The sequence below is a fragment of the Moschus berezovskii genome, chromosome 1 (assembly GCF_049115385.1).
Source record: "Moschus berezovskii isolate FMDL1 chromosome 1, NW_MosBer_1.0, whole genome shotgun sequence".
Taxonomy (NCBI): Eukaryota; Metazoa; Chordata; class Mammalia; order Artiodactyla; family Moschidae; genus Moschus; species Moschus berezovskii.
In genome coordinates this window covers 78,212,787-78,231,929 of record NC_142460.1, presented here as the reverse complement: position 1 = coordinate 78,231,929, position 19,143 = coordinate 78,212,787, and the positions used below count along the sequence as shown (strand labels likewise).

General features: G+C 37.9%; 1 pseudogene; it reads right to left on the bottom strand.

Annotated features, from left to right (window-relative positions):
* Positions 1-1,498: 1,498 nt before the first annotated feature.
* On the bottom strand, positions 1,499-13,739 carry LOC148778752 (OX-2 membrane glycoprotein-like; annotated as a pseudogene).
* Between the last annotated feature and the right edge of the window lie 5,404 nt (positions 13,740-19,143).

Genomic DNA, 19,143 nt, shown 5'->3' with positions numbered 1-19,143 from the left:
ATACAAGCAACTCCTGTAGCTCAATTCCAGAAAAATAAACAATCCAATAAAAAAAAGGGCCAAAGAACTAAACAGACATTTCTCCAAAGAAGACATACAGATGGCTAACAAACACATGAAAATTTGCTCAACATCACTCATTATCAAAGAAATGCAAATCAAAACCACAATGAGGTGCCATTTCACGCCAGTCAGAATGGCTGCTATCCAAAAGTCTACAAACAATAAATGCTGGAGAGGGTGTGGAGAAAAGGGAACCCTCTTGCACTGTTGGTGAGAATGCAAACTAGTACAGCCACTATGAAGAACAGTGTGGAGATTCCTTAAAAAAACTGGAAATAGAGCTGCCATACGACCCAGCAATCCCACTACTGTGCATACACACCGAGGAAACCAGAATTGAAAGAGACACGTGTACCCCAATGTTCATCGCAGCACTGTTTATAATAGCCAGGATACGGAAGCAACCTAGATGTCCATCAGCAGACGAATGGATAAGAAAGCTGTGGTACATTTACTCAATGGAGGACTACTCAGCAATCAAAAAGAATACATTTGAATTAGTTCTAATGAGGTGGATGAAACTGGAACCTATTATACATAGTGAAGTAAGCCAGAAAGAGAAACACCAATACAGTATACTAACGCATATATATGGAATTTAGAAAGATGGTAACAATAACCCTATATTCGAAAGAGCAAAAGAGACACAGATGTATAGAATAGTCTTCTGGACTCTGTGGGAGAGGGCGAGGGTGGGATGACTTGGAAGAATGGCATTGAAACATGTATATTATCATATGTGAAATGGATCACCAGTCCAGGTTTGATGCAGGATGCTCAGGGCTGGTGCACTGGGATGACCCAGAAGGGTGGGATGGGCAGGCAGGTGGGAGGGGGGTTCAGGATGGGGAACACATGTACACCTGTGGCTGATTCATGTCAATGTATGGCAAAACCACTACAATATTGTAAAGCAATTAGCCTCCAATTAAAATGAATAAATTTACAAAAAAATTTTAGATATTTAAACCATTATTTGAATTCTTTAGGAAAATTATGCTCTGTTTAACTATGGCTTTGAAACAGAAGATACAGTTGACAAAGCTTGAAACAAAGGTAGGTGGAGAGAAGTGTAGCTAAGAAAAACTTTCTATGGTAAATGAAACAAACAACAACAAAAAAACAGGTTTAACCATGTCGCTAAATGTTGCAGAGGTAAGCAGCAAAAGAACTATACTGCGAGGAAAGGAACTATATTGGGATGAACAAAAGTTGAAGGAGCCTAATCTTCATCAACTGTGGCAGAAATTCAGTGGAATACACGTAAGAGAACTCAATTAAAAATTTGCCACGTAAGAGCAGTTACCTCTGGAAGCAGGGTTGGGGAAGATCATAGCTTCATTATTGATTCTTTTAACCATGTGTATGTGTATATGATCCTGATTTAGATTTTTTAGAAACTAATGACTGTGCAAACACTTCTGGGAGTGGATTTTTAAAGGTAATAGTCCCCCTTGTTGATTATTACTTTTACTTCTATTTCTTGTTCAACTGATAGAAGGGTGATCTCTTCATTCCTTAGAGGATGATCCATGTGCACAATCAGGTACTGGAGTCTTAGGGACCTCACTATCTCCAAGGAAGCATTATACATTTTAGTGATAATAACTGTGCCATTGGGATTCAGAGCAAGGGATTTTTCTGGAGCATTGATCAAGACTTGTAATCAGAAAAGAGATATTTGAGGATCAGGTTTTCCTACAGCTGAGTAAATAAATCTCAGAAAATTTTCAGAGTCAAGATCGGACTGGAGTTCAATTCTTAATTCAGATACAGCTGAGGCAGAAAGAGAGAGAGAGAGAAACAAAATTAAATATAAAAAGTCACCCTAGATTCCTATGGTGTTAAAAATGGACTTCCCCAAAATTTTTTATAGAAAACAAAATGTTGAAAAGATGTCCCTAGACGCGGGAGACGCCCGGCTCCGGCGGCGCAGACGCGGGAGACGCCCGGCTCCGGCGCAACCGACCACGTGCAGAATCGTGGCTGAGATGAGCTACCCCGCGCCCAGGGTTAGGGCGGTGGCCAAGAGGAGCTGTACCACATCCAGGAGGCGGTGGCTGCTTGGGCACCGGAGGGCCGAGAGGAGCTGATCCACATTCAAAGCAGGAGGGGCGGCCTTGAGGAGATATCCCTCGTCCAAGGTAAGGTACAGTGGCTGCGCCTTGCTGGAGCAGCTGGGAAGAGATACTCCATGACCAAGTGGAATATAAGAATCCAGTGTTCTGGGGAGGAAGGAACAAGATGGCGGAGGGATAAGATGGCAAGACCACTTTCTCCCCCACAAATTCATCAAAAGAACATTTGAACGTGGAGTAAAGTCCACAAAACAACTTCTGAATACTGGCAGAGGACATCAGGCTCCCAGAAAAGCAGCCCATTGTCTTCTAAAGGAGAGAGAAGAAACCCAGCTCCACCCACCAGAACACCGACACATGCTTCCCTAACCAGGGAACCCGGACAAGTCACCCGTCCAACCCCACACACAGCGAAGAAACTACATAATAAAGAGAACTCCACAAACTGCAAGAAGAGGGAAAGGCCACCCCAAGCAAAGCAATATAAGCAAGATGAAGAGGCAGAGAAATACCCAGCAAGTAAAGGAACGAGATAATTGCTGACCAACACAAACAAAAGAAGAAGATATAGGGAATTTACCTGATAAAGAATTTCAAATTTTAATGGTGAAAATGATTCAAAATCTTGAAAGCAGAATGGAGTTACAGATAAATAAGCTGGAGAAAAGGATTGAGAAGATGGAAGAAAGATTTAATAAGGACTTAGAAGAAATAAAAAAGAGTCAGTATACAATAAATAATGCAATAGATGAGATCAGGAACACTCTGGAGGGAACAAACAGTAGAATAACAGAGGCAGAAGACAGGATAAGCGAACTAGAAGATAGAATTGTAGAAATAAATGAAACAGAGAGGAAAAAAGAAAAACGAATTAAAAGAAATGAGGACAGTATTAGAGACCTCTGGGACAATGTTAAACGCTCCAACATTCGAATCATAGGAGTCCCAGAAGAAGAAGACAAAAAGAAAGACCATGAGAGAATACTTGAGGAGATAATAGTTGAAAACGTACCTAAAATGGGAAAGAAATAATCACCCAAGTCCAAGAAACCCAGAGAGTCCCCAACAGGATAAACCCAAGGCGAAATACTCCAAGACACATATTAATCAAATTAACAAAGATCAAACACAAAGAACAAATATTAAAAGCAGCAAGGGAAAAGCAGCAAATAACACATAAGGGGATTCCCATAAGGATAACAGCTGATCTTTCAACAGAAACTCTTCAGGCCAGAAGGGAGTGGCAAGACATACTTAAAGTGATGAAAGAAAATACCCTACAGCCCAGATTACTATACCCAGCAAGGATCTCATTCAAATATGAAGGAGAAATCAAAAGCTTTACAGACAAGCAAAAGCTGAGGGAATTCAGCATCACCAAACCAGCTCTCCAACAAATGCTAAAGGATCTTCTATAGACAGGAAACACAGAAAGAGTGTATAAACTTGAACCCAAAGCAATAAAGAAAATGGCTACGGGATCGTACTTATCAATAATTACCTTAAACGTAAATGGGTTGAAATTTTCAAAAAGGCTAGGAAACAATTCTCATAGCCATCAATAGTTCAGTGTTGAGTTCATGAATAGTTTTTAAAGTTTGGGACAAACTGTAGTATTTGCTATTTGAAGTACTATTTGTAATTGGCATATTACGATGTAACATTGGTCTTCATTTCCAACTTAAAATGCCTAAAAATGCCTAACAGGTTTTTAGATTTGTGAACTTTAGTTGAAATGTATTTTACGATGTTACTAAACCTGCAGAAATATTGAAATATTTCAGAGAACTCATTCACTGTACATTTAATTTATTTTATTTATAAAAGTTATGAACTGTAGAAAGTTTTACTTGTTGGGTCAAATGCTTGTTGCTTCAAATGCTTGTTGCATTTGAAGTGCTAGTTACAAGAAAATCAAATACCTTCAATGTATAAATGCTATTAAGTTTTTAAAGGACTCTGGAGTATAAGTAAGTTTGTTTAAAGAAATTTAGTCTGTTCTACTTGAAAAAAAATAAAATTGGAAAAAAAAATAAAAAAAAAAATAAAAGATGTCCCTCTCTCTCTCTCTCTCACAAATAGCTCTCCTCATATATTACAAAACTTCCCGTTTCCATCTCCTATACCCACTATCCTTCAATCTGAGAGGAACCATTGGGATCTCCACTTCCAGTCAACCTTAAAATTAAATTCTGAATACTTAAATTTAAAATTAATTAGAATTTTATTGTTAGCATTTTTAATAGTCAAATGTTAAAGTTTTGACACTATAATGCAGGAATAATAATATCTTCATTTGCTCATTGCTCAATTTCCTCTGCAGTCTTTATCTTTATTCGTGATGCTAGGTAGATTCTCATTTTCAAGGAGCATATTTAATATTTGATCAACTTTTGTGCAAAACAAAATAGAAATTTTTAAGAACAATTTTAGTAGCATTTTCTATGAGAAATTTCCACCTATGTTTCATAATTTGGGCAAAATATTTTTAAAAATCATTCTTCTTCCATTATAAAAAATTACATTATATAAACCCCTAATACTTTAAATTTATAGTAACATAATCAGGTAACACTATGACACTATCACTATTCCTTCAATGTTTTGTAAGTTTGAAGATTGGGAAATTCTTATTTTCTTAACATCTTCTTTCTCCTTTCTTTTTCTCTACTATTTCTTTTTCTCTTCATCTCTTTCCCAGTGAAAACCCTGATGCCTCTCATGAGATTTATCCAATGGATTGAAGCCAGTGCAATCTAGTACAAAATAAGAAATGTTAGATGAGAAGGCAGAAGGCCTAAATGCTATGCCTGGTCTTGCACTGTGTAAAAATTGTCAAATTATGTAATCATCCCTGACTTCTGTTTATTCTTCCATAAAATAAAAGACTTAGCCTGAATGACTTCTATTATAGTCTTTTCTTCTCTAAAATTCTTTCTCTGGATCTTAACCATCAAAGACCAAATCCCCACAATTTTGACCCCACATGCTGCTGCTGCTGCTGCTAAGTCACTTCAGTCGTGTCCGACTCTGTGTAACCCCAGAGACGGAAGCCCACCGGGCTCCCCCGTCCCTGGGATTCTCCAGGCAAGAACATTGGAGTGTGACCCCACATAGACATTTATATACTTATAATGTTAAGGCACGTTTGTCCTCCATGGCTTCCATGTGGGAACACATTAAATTAACATTTGTAGCAGGCTTCATCTTCAAATGTCACCTCTCGGATAGTTAAGAATGAGGAATTGGGTTCAATGGCCTTGCAGTGCAGCCGATCTGTGTATGGTGGAAGAATCTTTTCTCCATATTTACGGCTATATGTGCCAATGTTTTGTGGCAAAGAATCTTGGATCTTCTGCCAGGTAATTTGAACAACATCTGCTGGAGTTGTTAAATTGCAGAAAATCGTCACATTTTCTCACAATACAGCTGTCTCATTATTTTTGTGCTTTATCCTATGTGGGTGATGTGAAAATAAAACCCAGTATGAATCAAGAGAAGTGTACTTTCATACTACCCTATACATGCCTGCTTAGTCGCTTCAGTCCTGTCCTACTCTTTGCAAAGCTATGGACTGGAATCTGCCAGACTCTTCCATCCATGGGATTCTCCAGGCAAGAATACTGGAGTTGATTGCTATAACCTCCTCCAGGGGATCTTCCCAATCCTGGGGTCGAACCCACATCTCCTGCATTGCAGGCAGAGTCTTTACCACTGAGCCACTGGGGAAGCCCTCACTCTACCCTAGACTTACCCTTATTATAGCACTTATCTCTCTGTTTTATAATTAATTATCTTTTTATTTCCCTCTCTTCCCGCATTAGAAATTGAACCCTCCTATCTTATTCACCATTGATAAATAGTTTCTGCTGTATAATACCTAATCAACAAATACTTATCAAATTCAAAAGTTATAATATAAATTAACCAACTAAGATGAGTAATGATAATTTCAATAAATTTCCGGAGGCTGAGTGTGACCTAGATAGGTGACAAACTCCTCAGGGCCCCAGTCTTAGGGCAGACCACCATGTTCCATAGGTTTCACCAGCAGAAATTTCACCATGTTCTCATGATGAAGAGCCAAAAAAATCACCTCATAATCTTTGGCAAGAAAAGAGGAAAGTCTCCATTTTTAAATAAGCCCAGTGGATTTTCCATAAAAAGACCTTCTGTCCAGGGGAAAAGACTCTCCCAGAGCCCTAGCTCATGTGGGTGGAGGGACAGTGACCTAATTTCAGTTTCTTTTAGCATCATGCAAAGACAATTCAAAAAAGAAAAAGTCTTTTTAACAAATCAGGTCGTTGCGACCCTTAGATGTCTAATTACTTTCCTAGAGATGCCATAAGAAACTATTACACACTTGACTGATTAAAACAATAGAATATTTTTACATCTAGAAGTTGTTGTTATTGTTATTGTTCAGTTGCTAAGTCATACCCAACTCTCTGTGACCCCATGGACTGTGGGAAACCAGGGTTCTGTGTTCTCCACTGTTTCCCATAGTTTGCTCAAATTCCTGTCCATTGAGTCAGTGACACTATCTAACTATTTCATTCTCTGTTGCCCCCTTCTTCTGCCTCCAATCTTTCCCAGCATCAAGATCTTTTTCAATAGTCGGTTCTTTGGGTCAGGTGACCAAAGTATTGGAGCTTCAGCTTCAGCATCAATCCTTCCAAAGAATAATCAAAGTTGATTTCCTTTAGGATTGACTGGTTTGATCTCCTTTCAGTTCAAGCGACTCTCAAGAGTCTTCTCCAACACCACAGCTCAAAAGCATCAGTTCTTAAGTGCTCAGCCTTCTTTATGGGAAAACTCTCACAACCATACATGACTACTGGATAAACCATAGCTTTGACTGTACAGACCCTTGTTAGCAAAGTGATGTCTCTCCTTTTAGTATGCTGTCTAGGTTTGTCATAGCTTTCCTTCTGAGGAGTGTCTTTTAACTTCATGGCTGAAGTCACCATCTACAGTGATTTTGGAGCCCAAGAAAAGAAAATCTGTCACTGCTTCCACTTTTTCCCCTACTCATTTGAAAAGACCCTGATGTTGGGAAAGATTGAAGGTGGGAAGAGAGGGGACGACAGAGGATGAGGTGGTTGGATGGCATCGCTGACTCAATGGACATGAGTTTGAGTAAACTCTGGAAGTTGGTGATAGACAGGGAGGCCTGGCGTGCTGCAGTCCATGGAGTCACAAAGTCGGATACGACTGAGTGACTGAACTGAATCTGCTGTGAAGTGATGGGACCAGATGCCATGATTTTAGTTTGTTGAATTTTGAGTCTTAAGTCAGCTTTCTCACTCTCCTCTTTCACCCTCATTAAGAGGCTCTTTAGTTCCTCTTCACTTGTACCATTAGAGTGGTATCATCTGCATATCTGAGGTTGTTGATATTTCTCCCAGCAATCTTGATTCTTGTGACTCATCCAAGCTAGCATTTCACATGATGTACTCTGCATATAAGTTAAATAAGCAGGGTGACACTATACACCCTTGTCATACTCTTTTCCCAAGTTTGAACCAGTCTGTTGCTTCATGTCTCATTCTAACTGTTATTTCTTGACCTGTATACAAGTTTCTCCTAAGTCAAGGTGACAGCAGTGTTGGTTCCTTCTCCCCAAGCTTCTAATGGTTTCCAATAAATCTTGGCATTCCTTGATTTGTAGATGCATCACTGTAATCTGCCTCCATCTTCATATGCTGTTCTACTCTGTCTCTGTGTGTCCTATTCTATTCTATAAGGACATCAGTTACTGGTGTCCTTAACCCTAACCCAGGATGATTTCATCCTGAGATTCTTATCTGTAAAGACCCTATTTCTAAGTAAGATCACATCTGAGGTTCCAGGTAGATATAAATTTGGGAGTAAGGCGATTGTTATTAAGCTTTCAAAACATCAATATGCTAAAAAAGTTAACAGACATCTAACTTTCACAAAATTAACTCAGATAGATTTACAGATCAGTAAAAAATGCAAAGCTGTAAAACTTCTAGAAAAAACAACAGGAAATCTAGGTAATCTTGGAGTTGGTGATGAGCCATTAGATACAATACCAAAAGTATGATCCATGAATGAAAAAAAATTTGAAGAGCTGGACATCATTAAAATTAAAAACTTTTGTTCTGTGAAAGACAATGTTTAAAGACTATAAGGACAAGCCACAGACTGGAAGAACATATTTCTAAAATATGTATGTAAGGTAGGACTTTTCCTTAGTCCTTTCAGGCTGCTTTAACAAAGTACCACATACTGGGTGGCTTATAAATAACTGAAATATATTTCTCACAGTTCTGAAAGTGGAAGTACAAGATTAGGGTGCCAGCATGATTGGGTGAGGGCCTCTTGTGGTTGTTGACTTCTCATTGTATTTTCACATGGTGATAGGGGCCATCTCTGTGGATCTTTCTTTAGTGTACTAATCCCATGCATCAGAGCTCTACCCTCATGACCTGAACACCTCCCAAAGTCCCCATCTGCTCATACCATAACCTTTGGGAGTTAGGATTTTACTATATGAATTTGGAGGGGGTCATGAACATTTAGACCAAAGAAGACTTGATTCCAAAGCATTAAAAAAAATGAGAAAACAGACAACTTAATTAAAAATTAGGCTAAAGTCTAAACAGACAGCTCACTGAAGAAGATATATTAATACAAATGGTAAAAGAGCACAGGAAAAAATGGACAAAATCTCTTGTAATCTGGAAACTGAAAATTAAAACAATAGTGAAAATTCTACTACAGAATTATTGGAGTGGTTTAAAAAAAAATTACAGTACTAAATGCTCATGAGAATGTGGCCAAAAACAGGTACTCTCATTCATTGCTAATGGTAATGTAAAATGGTATAGTTACTTTGCATGACAGTTTCTTACAAAACTAAACATATGCTTACCATATAATCCAACAGTTGTGTTCCTAAGTATTCACCCAACTTATTATAAAACACATATCCACACAGAAATATTCATGAAAATGTTTATAACCTCCTTACTTGTAATCACAAAAAACTGAGAACAACAAAGATGCCTTTGGTAGGTACTTGTTTAAAAAAATGACATTTATACCACAACATTTTTCAGCCATAAAAAAAATCTGAGCTACTAAACCACAAAAGGACACAGATAAACTTTTGAAAAACCTAGACAGTGTATTAAAAAGCAGAGACATCACTTTGCTCACAAAGGTCCACATAGTCAAAGCTATGGTTTTTCCAATAGTCATGTAGAGATGTGAGAGTTGGACCATAAAGTAGGCTGAGCACCAAAGAACTGATGCTTTCAAGCTGTGGTGCTGAAGAAGACTCTTGAGGATCCTTTGGATAGGAAGGAGATCAAATCAGTCAATCCTAAAGGAAATCAACCCTGAATATTCATTGAAAGGACTGATGCTGAAGCTGAAGCTCCAATACTTTGGCCACCTGATGAAGAGCAGACTCATTGGAAAAGACCCTGATGCTGGGAAAGATTGAGGGCAGGAGGAGAAGGGGTTGACAGAGGATAAGATGGTTGGATAGCATCATTGACTCAATGAACATGAGTTTGAGCTAACTCTGGGAGATAGTGAAAGACAGGGAAGCCTGGTGTGCTGCAGTCCATGGGGTCACAAAGAGTTGGAAAGGACTTAGCAACTGAACAACAGCAAACCTTAAATGCATATTGCTAAGTGAAAGTAACCAGTCTAAAAATGATACACACAGTATGATTTTAATTATGCCATTCTGGGGAAGTCAAAACTGTGGAGACAGTAAAAATATCAGTGGTGGCCTGGGAATCAAAGGTAGGGAGTAGGGCTGAATGGCTGAGGTACAGGGAAGTTTTAGGGTAATAAAACAATTCTGTGTGATACCATAGTGGGTGATAAGAGACATTATGCAGTTGTCAGGATACATTCAGCTTTGCAGCACATGAACCTCAATGTACACAATTTAAAAGTTAATGAGAAAATTGAGAATCTCAAGGAATAAAGATTGTAATCTGAAAATCTAACTTTATTGCAAATGTACCCTATGTAAAAATAAGTTGATACTACATATACTTAACATGATATAATTAAAATGACATTTTACCTCTGTGATCTTCCTCCCCAGAATTCATAACCCCAGTTTAATCATGAGAAAAACATCAGACAAATTTTGATTGAGGGTAATTCTATGAAACACTTGATCAGCACACCTCAAGATAATCAAGACAATCAGAAAAAAGTAAATTCTGAGAAGCTGTCAGTTGATAGAAGCTTAAGAAGAAACAACAAAGAAATGTAATGTATGTTGGATGGGATACTCAAGCAGAAAAAGACTTTAAATAAAAACTAAGGAAATCTGAATAAACTGTGGACTTCAGTTATGAACCTTGTATCAAATTTGATTTAATAATTATTACAAATGTACCATACAAATGCAAGATGTTAATAGAGCAAACCTGGTAAGGAGTGTACATATATATATATATATATATATATATATATCTTCAATAATTAAATGTAAAATAGAAACTTGAAAGTACTGTTTGCAATACCCTCCATAAATTAAAAAAAAAATCCATAGGAATAGACCAATTGAAAGATACATAAAACTTCTTCACTGAATCAACAAATCATATTTGAAAAATTGAAGTGGAAATATACATTAGATTTTAAATAGGAAAAAGCATAAACATGCCAATACTTTCCAAACTACTTTTTAGACTTTATACAAATCTGATCTAACTTAAAGCAGTTTTTAAAAATTTTAATTCTGCAAATTGACAAGTTGACTCTCAAAATGCCAAAGCAATAAACTGAAGTCTTGTTATCCAGATATAAACTAAATTAATACAATGTGATACTGATTTAAGGATAAGCAAATAGATAAATATGATGAAATAAGTAAGAAATAGACCTAGACATATATAGTCATCTAATTGTTGTTGTTTAGTCGCTAAATCGTGTCTGGATCTTTGCAACCCCCTGTTCTATACCCACCAGGCTCCTTTTTCCATGGTATTTCCCAGGCAAGAATCCGGGAGTGGGTTGCCATTTCTTTCTCCAGGGAATCTTTCTGACTCAGAGATTGAACCTGCATCTCCTGCATTGTCATATGGATACTTTACCACTGAACTACCAGGGAAATCCATAGTATCTGATATTTATGACAAATGAAACAGACAGTACATAGAATTGGGGAAAATATGGTTTTCCAATAAATGATGATGTGTAAATTGGATAACTCTTTGGAAAACTTATATATGGACCCCCACTGTAGACCAGAGACAAAAATCTATTTCAAATGCATTAAATATATGTGAAAGATAAAACACAGCTTTAAAAATAAAGTGTTGTGAAGCATGTGATTGGCTGGAGTAGCCAGTGATTTCTTAGACAGGACACACATCATTATCTGATGTCTTATTCCATTCATAAGAATATTAAATGATAAATGAAAATTGACCCATTTAAAAAATACATTTTCAAAGTAAAAAGGCAACCCACAGAGTGGGTGAAGATATTTACTATTATATAAAACAAAAAACTTGTATTCTAATGTATGTATACTTCTACAAATCAGTAAGACAAAGTCAATCAACTCAACAGAAAGTTGAAGGACTTCTGTGGCAATCCAGTAGTTAAGACTCTGCATTCCCACTGTAGGAGTCATGTGCTTGATTCCTGGTTGGGGAACTAAGATTCCATGTGGACTTGGCCAAAAAAATAATGATTATTATGCAAAATATTTGAGTATGCTCATCACAAGAGAGAATGTCTAAATGGCCAGTAAATATTTAAGATGTCTGACTTCTTTACTCATCAAAGAAATGCAAACCAGACCCTGAACAACACATGCACTGGAATAACTAACATGGAAGTTAGATAATATCATGTTTGGTAAGATAGAGTTAATGACAGATAAAATGAATCCATGGTGTAAGCAGTTAAGATGGTGGTACTCTTAGGAGAGGACAGTGAAAGAAAGTGGGCATGAGTAAGTCTTTGGGATACTGTTAATGTTCTGTTCTTCATCTGTGCTGGATATATTGGTGTGATCACTATGAAAATGAATCAAACTATATCCTTACATTTATATACTTCCATGTATTTCTGTTTTACTGAAATATAAAGGTTGAAAAAACATCTTCATGTACTTTATTTACCTCATGATATGTTCTCTGTTTTCATCTACTTCTCTTGATTTTTCATGTTCAAATTATGAACACATTTTTTCAAGTATGTTTCAAAACTGTATTAGCCTGGAACTATGTACACAGCATTGTAGAATATTTAAATACAGATAACACATTTGTTGCATACACAGTGTTTCATCAGTCAACAAAAGATTGTGATGATGTCCTACCTGGGTTACTTTCAAGAAGTGTGGTCTTGTAGCAATCTTTAACCTTCCCGCTTAGGATTTTCACCTGAAAAAAATGGGCTTAATGGTACCTGACTCACAGGGTATTGTGAATATCAAAAGAGAACATCTAGATGTAATGCCAGTTATAAATAACCATAGATATTTTAGTTATTATGGGTGATGTAGTCCCTGCCCTCAAGGAAAGACAGAAAATACTAAGAGAAGTCAAAAGAGAAACATGTAAGAGTAACAAGCTAACTAACTATTATTCATTCCGTAACACTCTATAACTGTGCTTAACACACCCCTTCATTATTTTTTTACATACTGGTCACTAGATTCTGAATTATTTGGTGATAATCTCCATTTTGCATTTTAGATGCAGCATTAAGTTAAGAAGAAGAAACCTGAACATAATGATTTCTTTACATATCACACTTTTTGCCCTCAGCATGTCACCCCACATTCAACTTTTGATTAAATCATCTAGCTAAATTCAAATGATACTTCCTCATGAAAAAATCCTTAACAACAAGTTATCATGATATTTTTAAATTCTGCTGTTCCTTATAGAACATTAGTTATTGCCTTTACCATTAATCAAACTGACTTTAGATGGATATGAGTTAAATATCTTTAATAAAATTATTTTTAAATGACCAGAAAATAACAGGTCTTGAGTACTTATTACATCATTCTTGTGTTGCAGGTGTACCTCAGTTTTAATGATAAGCAAACTCACCAAAAATCCGAACAGATTTGCCAACACAGAAAAATGAACTTCTTAATGACCAAGAAGAGCCTAAGAACAAATCAAACTTAAAAGGCAAATGAGTTGCAAGGAATAATACAAAAGAACTAACTAATGTGCAAAGAATTCATTTGCTTCCAATAAGTTTCTGGCTGCCCAGTTTGAGCTACTTGGGCTCACTTCAGAAGCAGGGCTTATTACATTCCTTTCATTTTCTGTTTACTAAGTCACCATTTCAAATATGGTAAACTTAAACTGTTTGCTAGTTGCCAAAAACTTGGATAGCTACATGGTTAACATGCAGAACCAAACATAATGTCCTCTTCATCTAACCTTACAAAGGTAAAAAGACTACAGGCTGGCATTTATTTGTCATTGATTTTGAACCAAGTGCATTTGAGAGAAAAAGTGAAAAGTTACCTGATTCTTGTACCCAGAGGGGAAGCATGAGGAGCTGGATAATAGGATGGAGTGGAAAGCCCATGAAATTTGATGATAAAACCTTCACCAGCATTTGAAGTATTTCATTCCCTGAATTCTGAAACTAAAAGGAGCGTTTCCCGCCAAAAATGTTACTCAATAACCACTTGCAATGAAAACTTGTTAAAATGTAGACCTTTGGCCCAATCAAAGACTGGGCTCACAAGAGGGAGAAAATCTGGGACATGTTGGCTTCCCTTAGGCCTCTCTGCATAGCTCAGGACTGTGTCATTTGGTATCTGCAAAGAAATCCCTTTAGGAAGTTAGTACCTGGTTGGTGTGAAATCTCATGGACTTTCGATCAACATGCACTCTGTTAGAAGTCAAGTAGCTGAGAGGGTAAATAAAACAAATTTTTTTGATAGGAATAAAATTTTCTAGCATTTCTTTAAACATGTTAAGCGGACATATTTTCCTCCAAAGTAATGTAGCCTGATTTTTAAAGGACTGTCAACATGCCTGGGGTTGGGAAGGCAGGACTAAAGTTGTACTGAATGATACCAATAAACTCCATGTTTAGCAGGAAAAAAAAAAGAAAGAAAACTTGTTAAAATGTAATCTTGATTTTTGAACTTCCTTGTGTGACAATTCTATTCAGAATCTCAAGTCTGTGTATAAAATTTTACTTAACCATATCTGCCTGCTGTCCTGTTGCAGAATTTATATACAGGGTCTTAAAAGTTACCTGCTTGCCGGTGCCAGCCGGCAAAGAGAACAGGTCCCGACCGCAACGACGTAGAAGCCTGAGAAAAGAATTAAGGAGTAAAAGAATGGGGTTGAGAGGACTCAATGCTCATGAGGCAAATCAGCGACTTTATTGAAAAGGGCCAGGGTTTTTATACAAAGTGAGACAGGGAACAGGGTACATAAAAATACCAAGTCATTTACCAGGTTAGTTATTGCATCTGTAGAAGATTACAAAGGCTTGTTTGCTTTCTAAGACAAGCTTGGCATTTAGACTAATGCTCACGAGATAAGAAAAACTAGTCCGCAGGCTATAAAGATTAGGGAGTACATTCTTAATCTATTTTAAGAGATAAGGAAAACATACCTACATAAATCTGGGGGAATAAACAAGAAAACTATCAAAGGATTATTTGCTCTGTTTTTCTCAAGGAAGAACAAATAAGGCCTGGTAAACGTTTTATGACTCTCTTAAGGGGTGGCAGGACAGGGAACAGCACTTACAAGGCATTCCCAGGGCCAACATTTGGGGCCTTGTTCAGGCCGGCTCCCCGCACCTGCTGACTTGTAAGAAAATTTAGTTAGCTCTTCTTTGGGGGGTGTTACTAACATTTCCCTGTCTTTATGTCCTGTTACTTAAGTATGTCATGCATATGTTTATCCACAATGAGATCAAGTGAAAAGACCACTTTCCACAGAAGTATGGTAAGTTTCTAAAAATCATTCCTCTCAGCATCTACCTCCTCAAACAGCTGGAGTGGGAAAATTAAAAAAAAAAAAAAATTTCCTGTAAAATCATCAAACAGTTTCAAAGTTAATACTATTTGTGTATTAAAGTGAAAAAAAAGCATACACAAATCACTTTCATCTTCCTATAAACTCATTTCTCTATCTACAATTTTAAATAGAGGGAAAGCACTTCTCGCCTGCTGCTTATGGTTTCCATTTTTCTCCTTTAATGTCATCTTCCTGTTGGAATCCTGGAAAAGCAATTCTCTATCAGTTCACAGCATAGTTTAAGATGAATAGTTCATTTGAAGGGCTTCCCTGGTGGCTCAGAGGTTAAAGCGTCTGCCTCCAATGCGGAAGACCCGGGTTCGATCCCTGGGTCAGGAAGATCCCCTGGAGAAGGAAATGGTAACCCACTCCAGTATTCTTGCCTGGAGAATCCCATGGACGGAGAAGCCGGGTAGGCTACAGTACACGGGGTCGCAAAGAGTCGGATGCGACTGAACGGAACGGAACGGAGTTCATTTGAAAGTGAGTTCCTTCTTCACATCTGTTATTGCTGATCTATTTAGTGTCTTTTGGACTCTTATGTTCTGTCTTATAAGTTACAGTTGGTGATCTTTACCCAGAGCCTCCTAGAATTACACTTAATTAGCCAAATGGACCAGGATTGGGGAATTGAAACCAGGGCTACCTGATCCTTGTACCCAGAGGGGAAACATGAGGAACTGGTTAATGGGGTGGAGTGGAATGGGCTAGAACTTGGGGCAAATACTGTTCTCAGAAAAGTACAGTTGGGCTTAGCTTCTCTGGAATGGGATCATAACCAGCCTCCAGTTAGTACATACCTCCCCACTCCTATCCATGCACACATAATAATGTATTCACACACAGAACACATTTTGGGCACTAAGCCTTCTCTTTTCTCTTTTTGTCTCTCATGAAAGAAAGTGAAAGTGAAGTCGCTTAGTCGTGTCTGACTCATTGTGACCCCATGGATTGTAGCCTACCAGGCTCTTCTGTCCATGGGATTTTCCAGGCAAAAATACTGGAGTGGGTTGCCATCTCCTTCTCCAGGAGATCTTCCAGACCCAGGGATCGAACTCAGGTCTCCAGCACTGTAGGCAGACGCTATACCGTCTGAGCCACCAGGGGAGTCTCTTTTCTCTTTTTATCTCTCATGAATCTCTATAAAAATCTCCTTCTCTTCTCATAACTTCTCCCTCAGCTCCTGAGTCAGGAAAATCAAAGGCTCTATTGGCATGGATGGTCGCCACTCCCTACCCACTCACCCCCACCTCATATAACAATATTCATCTCCTTCCTATGGCTCTAGGTATCAAAAGTCTTTCTTCCCTGATTTCTCTTAAGACAGAACTTCCTTCTATCTATATTCCAGCTTCTAAGCCCACACTCAAAAGTCTGCTACCCACATGCTACCCATATTGCCTTGGTTAATGAGGCAGAGAAAACTCAATTTTCAAAGGGAAATGGAAACTGATACTATGAATATAGTATATCTGGTTTTGGGAACTGTTCTTGAGATGGAGAAAGAATTCATTGTGAATAAAAGATATAAGGATTAGATGCCCAGCAGTCTGTGAGTCAGTGAGAAGTACTGCTGCTATGTTGAGGAACAGGAAGCTTTATTCTGGTGAAAACCCTGCCCCCAATTCTTTTCTTGTGAGTAATAAAGATGTGAACACAAGCATTATAATTTTAGAGAATAACTAGGAAATCCCAGAAAAATATTCTAAAAGAAACGATGTCTAAAAAACTAAAGAAAAGTATATTAAGGATGATGCATCACTAAATATAATATATCAATAAAGAGGTAAAAAAATCATAAAAAGGAATGTATAGAAATTCTGGATTAGAAAAGTATAACCAAAATGAAAACTTCACTAGCTCAACAACTGGTTCAAGGAGACAGAAATTAGAATCCATAAACTTAACATAGATCAATTGAGATTATCCTCTGAGCCACCAGAGAATCTTTATCTAGTCTAAGAAACAGAAAAAAAGACTGAAAAAATTTGAATAGAACCTCAGAGATCTGTGGAGAAACACTATCTGAGCACTACCATACTCATAAATAAAATCCCAGAAAGGAGAAGGAAGACAGAAAAGGGATAGAAAGAATATTTTAAAAAATAATTCCTGAAAACTTTCCAAATTTGATTTAAAAAATATTAGTCTACATATCCAAGATCAGCAAACTCTATGTAGAAGAAATACAAAAGATCCACAACAAAACACATCATAATCAAAGACAAAGAGAATCTTGAAAGTAGTAAAGGATTTTCAATAACATTAACAGCTAATTTTTATCAAAAACACAGAGGTAAGAGATGGATTAAAAGTGCTAAGAGGAGTGGCCAAAATGGAAGACTATGAAGACCCTGAGCTCAACTTCTCCCATAGATACACCAAAATTACAACTATTGACAGAAATTATTTTTTTCTTTTTTAAAAATATTTATTTTTAATTGATTAATGATTGTTTTACAATATTGGCTTGATTTCTGGCATACATCAACATGAATTAACCATAGGTATACATATGTCCCCTTCTCTCTTGAATCTCCCTCCCACTTCCCACTAACTCCCACCCCTCTAGGTTATTACACAGCCCCAGTTTGAGTTCCCTGAGTCATACAGCAAATTCCCATTGGCTATCTATTTTCATGTGTTAGTGTATATGCATCCAAGCTCCTCTCCCCATTCATCTCACCATCTCCCTCTTCTCCCCCAACCTTGTCCATAAGTCTCTATGTCTGTGTCTCCATTGCTGCTTTGCAAACAGATTCACCAGTACCATCCTTCTAGATTCCATATATGTGTTAATATACAATATTTGTTTTTCTCTTTCTGTCTTACTTCACTCTGTATAATAGGCTCTAGGTTTATCCACCTCATTAGAACTGACTCAAATACATTCCTTTCTATGGCTGAGTAGTATCCTGTTGTATGTAAGTACCATAGCTTCTTTATCCATTCATCTCTATTGACAGAAAAATTATTGACGAGAAAAAACTGGGCAACTTGCAGAAAATAGCTTCCACAACTAAAGATATAAAGAAGAAACTGCAATAAGGTGGATAGGAGAGGTGGAAATGTGGTACAGTCAAGACCCACACATCTGGGTGGACAAACCACAAAGTGAAGGTGAAAGTCGCTCAGTTGTGTCCAACTCTTTCTGACCCCATGGTCTATACATTCCATGGAGTTCTCCAAGCCAGAATACTAGAGTGGGTAGCCTTTCCCTTCTCTAGGTGATCTTCCCAACCCAGGGATCAAACCCAGGTCTCCTGCTTTGCAGGTGGATTCTTTACCAGCTGAGCCACAAAGGAAGCGCCACAAATGGGAGGATAATTGCAATTGCAGACGTTCTTCTAAAGAATCAAGAATTTTGAGACCCAAATTGGGCTCTCCAACCTGAGGGTACTGCACTGGGAAGATGATTCTTCCAGAACAATTGGCTTTGAAGGCAAGCAGGGCTTGCTTTCAGGAAAACCAGAGGGCTATAGAAGATAAAGACTCCACACATAAAGGCACACACAGAATCTCACATCCCTTAGGAACTAGAGCAGAGCAGTAATTTGAAAGAAGCCTCGATCAGACCAACATGCTGATCTTGGAGAGACCTTTGAAGAGGTAGAAGGCAGCAGGGGCTTGCCCCAAGGACATAGACTGCCACCAACAATTTGGGGGAGCTCATTCTACCATGGGGACACTGGTGCTGGCAAATACTATTTTGGAATCCTTCCTCTAGCTTATAAATGCCAAGATTAGGCCCCATCCATCAGCCTGTGTGCACCAGTGTTGGAAAACTTTAGGACAAGCAACTAGTTGGGTGGAGACACAACTCCACCTATCAGTAAGCTTGCTGCCTAAATACTGTAGAGTCCACACCTTCCTGAGGACCTGGCCCTGTCCACCACAGGGCCTTGGACCCAGCCCTGCATACCAGTATACTGGCACTATTTCTGGGACTTCAGGGTCCTGCAACCAGAGACCCTGGC